At 35.7% G+C, this 5,233-nt stretch overlaps 1 non-coding gene across 1 annotated transcript; it reads right to left on the bottom strand.

Annotated features, from left to right (window-relative positions):
* Window positions 1-2,625: 2,625 nt before the first annotated feature.
* LOC121208209 (small nucleolar RNA R71) lies at window positions 2,626-2,730 on the bottom strand. The gene has a single exon (XR_005903154.1). It is a non-coding gene; the product is annotated as a small nucleolar RNA R71 (small nucleolar RNA).
* Window positions 2,731-5,233: the final 2,503 nt, after the last annotated feature.

The raw sequence follows: 5,233 nt of genomic DNA on the forward strand, positions 1-5,233 counted from the left end.
ATAAAATCTCTAAGGAAATTGGTTTATTTAGGCATTTTCTCAAGGAGTTCTAATAAGGGGACGTTGATAATCAAGGCCTTAAGCATGTTGAGGAAATTCATGAACTCCTCACTTTCTTTGCTTTTCTTCTCTTCTGAATGTGACAGAAAATGTATGGGTGGAAACACAAAAATTTACACACTTTTTATACCCTTTTTAACTTAAATTCATGCGAATTCGGTTAAATTCTTGTCAAAAAATAATTAATTATTATAGAATAATTAAATTGTACTTAAATTGTGAACATGTTGAATTTTAATTAATTTTATAATTAATTTTTATTAATTTTGGTTGCTTTCGAAAGAATTGCACAAAGAGCGAAAATGGCTCTGCAAACACTGCTGAATCACAAAACTGAGAAGCAATTTGAAGTACCAAGGCAAATTAATTTCCAGCCTAAGACGATCTAAAATTATGTTTATCAATTCATAATATAATTAATTTTAATTTATATCCAAGTTAATTTGGGTTAATAAATTATTATTAATAAATTATGAAAAAGTGGTCCGATTGAATTGAACCGAGTGAACCGAACCGACCAAGAAAAGGACATTGTACAAGTGCTGACCCAATTCAGCTCATTAGCTAATTATTTAAGCTTGCAAAGAGGCCCTTGAAGACTTGTTCAAATTGAAATTAAACCCCTCCACAATTGGTGGCTTTGTAGATTTGCCCCAAGCCATATTTAGCAAAGTTGAAGCCATCAACTTTGCCACATGGGAGGCCGGCCAAGGGGTGGCTCTTTGGCTGCTATTTTTAGCAAATTTCAGCTGCCACATTAAGCTATAAAAACCCCCCCTTTTTTGATCATTCAACACATCTCTCATTCACATCTCTTCTCCCGCAATTCTTCTCTCTTCTTTCACTTTTTCTCTCATTTTCCCATTCAAAGTTCCTTGCTCTTTTGCCGATTTCTCCTCTTGAGAAAGGGATCTTCTCCATCCATTTTGGAGCAGCAGTTGAGTGTTCATAGCAGCCTTGATCAGTGAGGACAACAAAGAAAGAAGAACGCAGTAACCTAGTCAAGCCACGAAAAAACACCGGATTTGGTTCTTGTTCCCTATCTCTTTAATTTTTGTTTTTGTTATGATGAACATATCTAAGAATATTTATGTTTTGTGAATGGTTAATTTAATCAATTTAGCTTGAACTTAATTCGTGTTAGGTTGATTGCATTTCTTCTTCTTAAAATTGTTAAAATTGTGTTTATGTTGTTATAGGCCTCGGTAGAATGCTTGATTGAGTAAAATCATGACTAAGTTATTCTTGCATTACAATTGTCAGGTAACTAATAAATTAATTATTTAAATGGATTAAAATTATAATTAATGGACACAGTACGTAATCAGTGCATGTTTAATCATCTAAGGTAGCTGAGGGTTAAATTAGCAACGGTATCTGATAATACAATTGCTTTGCATAACTTGCAAGATTATTGTGATTAAATTGTTTCCAGGTAAGGATACTTTGTTCCCTCACGTAGTCTTTTATGTGCTTATTAAATCTAGTTAATTGTTTGAATTAACATAGGGTTATGTTTAAGAGATTATTTCAATTTAATAAGTATGTATGTGCTATAACATATTTTCCTATTAAGATTTGTTTAATCGGTTGAATTGACATGGAGATATGTCCAAGAGATGAATGGATTTTGGTAGGTGAGTATGTTCATAAGTTAGCAAATTATTGAGTTGCCTTGAATTTATCCGTAACAATATAAACATGAGTTTAGTAATTCTAAGTTATGAAATGTAATTAATCTAACACAATTATGTCATCTTGATTAAAACTGTATTTTGAAATTGTGCATTTGAGATTTCTTTTTTTTTTAAATCTTAGTTTTTAATCACCCTCTTCAAACAAAATATTTTTTCTTCACCAAAGTGTTTTAAATAGCATTCATAAATAATTCTTTTCATAGTCCCTGTGGTACGATAACTCAACATTTACTTGTCACTTTATTAATTGCTGTGATTGTGTACACTTGCACATTTCCGTAGTTCCAAGTTTTTGGCGCCGTTGCCGGGGGCTGTGTTTTAAAAAGTCATTATTTGTGAATTTTTTAGTTTTGCATTTTGGTTTTATTTTCTGTTTAAATTTTAACTTAATTAAATTTTCTATGATTATTTCAGGTGTTTATGAGTATTGATCGAATCATCGATTTACTCCCTGTAGACCCTGGGATTGAACGAAGTTTTCGACAGTGAAGAAGACAAGCAAGTCAGAGCTTTAGGACGGTATGATATGCCAATGTTTAATTCTTAATCCGGGTATTAGGAGACCCGAAATTGAGGCACAACAGTTTGAGCTAAAGCCAGTCATGTTCCAAATGCTTCAGACAGTGGGAAAATTTAGTGGAATGCCTACTGAAGATCCTTACCTACACTTAAGATAGTTTATAGAGGTGAGTGATTCTTTCAAGTTAGCCGAAGTACCCGAAGATGCATTACGATTGAAGCTATTCCCATATTCACTAAGGGACAGAGCTCAAGCCTGGTTGAACTCATTGCCACAAATTCAATTCCCATAGGGCAAGAATAAGCAGAAAGATTCCTTATGAAGTATTTCCCACCTAGTAAGAATACTAAGTTGAGGAACGAGATCACTGCTTTCAACAAATGGATGATGAGTTCTTGTATGAGGCATGGGAAAGGTACAAAGAATTAGTATGGAAATGCCTCATCATGGAATCCCACATTGCATCCAACTGGAGATGTTTTATAATGGTCTCAATGCTCACACAAGAGTGGTAGTGGACACTTCTACTAATGGTGCTATCCTTTCTAAGTTATAATAAGGCTTATAAAATCATTGAGAGGATTGCCAGCAACAATTACCAATGGCCAACCAATCGAGTGGCGTCAGGAAGATGAGTTGCTGGAATACATGAAGTAGACGCTCTTACTTCTCTCACATCTCAGGTATCATCAATATCCTCAATGTTAAAAAATCTTACTACTAATGGGTCTAATAGTTTTGCAGCACAGCCACCAAATCAATTTGAAAATGTAGTCTGTGTCTATTGTGAGGAAGGACATTTGTTTGAAGAATGTCCATTGAACCCTGAATCTATATATTACATGGGTAACTAGAACCAAAATCAAGGAAGGCAAGGACTGTAATCCAATTTCTATAACCCATCATGGCAAAACCACCCAAATTTTTCCTAGAGTAACCAAGGGGCTGGAACCAGTAACACTTACGCCCAACCTAGAAAGACCCATCCACCTAGTTTTCCCCAAAAATTTTAGAAACCACCCCAAGCTGAACCATCTAATGGCTTAGAAAATTTGTTAAAGGCATACATAGCGAAGAATGATGCCTTAATTCAAAGCCAAACACTACATTGAAAAACCTAGAAAACCAAATGGGCCAGCTTGCAACTAAACTCAGAAACCGATTGCAAGGTGCTTTACCTAGTGATACAGAGAATTCGAGGAATCTAGGGAAGGAGCATTGTAAAGCATTGACACTGAGGAGCGGAAAGACATTAAAGCCCAACACCATCGAAGCTGAAAAGGAGCAAGTTGTCGCTCAAGATTCAGAGGAAGTTCAACCGAGTGTTGACATTTCATTTTCACAAGAACCAGAATCTGCAAAACCCGACAAGGTAATTTTAGAACCAGCTAATTTTGATAAACTAACAACTCTGTTAGATGCAAAATTGCCACAGAAGATGAATCAACCAGTTCCAGTAAGGAAACCACCGCCACCCTACCTTCAAAGACTTCAAAAGAAGAAGTAAGAGATTCAATTCAAGAAGTTCCTAAACGTACTCAAGCAACTCCATATCAACATCCCGCTGTAAGAGATTCAATTCAAGAAGTTCCTAAACGTACTCAAGCAACTCCATATCAACATCCCGCTGGTTAAAGCACTTGAGCAAATACCAAACTATGTCAAATTTATGAAGGATATACTATCCAAAAAATGAGGACTTGGAGAATTTGAGACGCTAGCTTTGATGAAAGAATGTAGTGCATATCTTCAAGACATCTTACCCCCAAATTTGAAGGTTCCTGGATGTTTTTCCATCCCTTGCAATATTGGAGCAACATATTGTGGTAAGGCATTATGTAACTTAGGTGCAAATATTAACTTGATGCCTATGTCAATATTTAGGAAGTTGGGGATAGGTGAAGTTAGACCAACTACGGTTACATTTCAATTAGTGGATCGATCCTTAGCACATCCAAAAGGAAAAATTGAGGATGTATTGGTACATGTAGATGAAATTATCTTCCCTGCTGACTTTGTGGTTCTAGACTTTGAAGCGTACAAAGGAAATGCCAATCATCTTAGGAAGGCCTTTCTTAGCAACCGGAAGGACCCTTATTGATGTGTAGAAAGGCGAGCTTACTATGTGTGTTTAGGATGATCAAGTAACATTTAACGTTTTTAAGTCTATGCGATTTCCTGACACAATAGAGGAGTTAATCATGGAAAAGGAACTCAACTATGTTGAGGATCCATTAGAATTAATTTTGACATCAGATCCTCAAAATGATGAAAAAGAGGATGAATACTTAGCTTTGTTAGAAGCTAATCAAAGGGGGGTTAATCCACAATCCCGCTTTGAATCTTTGGAATTAGAGAAAAAGGATTATGCCCAACCAAAAGTGTCAATCAAGGAGCCACCTAAAATAGAACTCAAGGTACTACCTTCACATTTAAAATATGTTTATTTAGGTAACGCTTCTACTTTTCCTGTGATTTTTTAGTAGAATTAACTAGTAAGCAAGAAGAGAAACTCATCCTTGTATTGAAACAATTCAAGAAGGCTATCGGATGGACCATAGCCGATATTTGCGGTATTAGTCCATCTATATGCATGCACAAGATCATACTAGAAGATGGCGAGAAAGGGACGATTGATGGACAATGAAGACTGAACCCCATTATGAAGGATGTAGTCAAGAAAGAAATCATCAAGTGGTTAGATGTAGGTATAATTTACCCTATCTCAGATAGCTCATAGGTAAGTCCAATCCAATGCGTGCCAAAGAAACGAGGTATTACAGTAATAAAAAATGAGAAAAACGAGTTGATACCAACTAGAACGGTTACGGGCTAGAGAATTTGCATCGATTATCGGAAGCTGAAAAAGGCGACTAGCAAATATCACTTTCCTTTGCCATTTTTGGAGCAAATGCTGGATAAAATTGTGGGGGTGAGACTATTACTATTTTCTTGA

This window comes from Gossypium hirsutum, chromosome A01 (genome assembly GCF_007990345.1).
Source record: "Gossypium hirsutum isolate 1008001.06 chromosome A01, Gossypium_hirsutum_v2.1, whole genome shotgun sequence".
NCBI classification, from domain to species: Eukaryota; Viridiplantae; Streptophyta; class Magnoliopsida; order Malvales; family Malvaceae; genus Gossypium; species Gossypium hirsutum.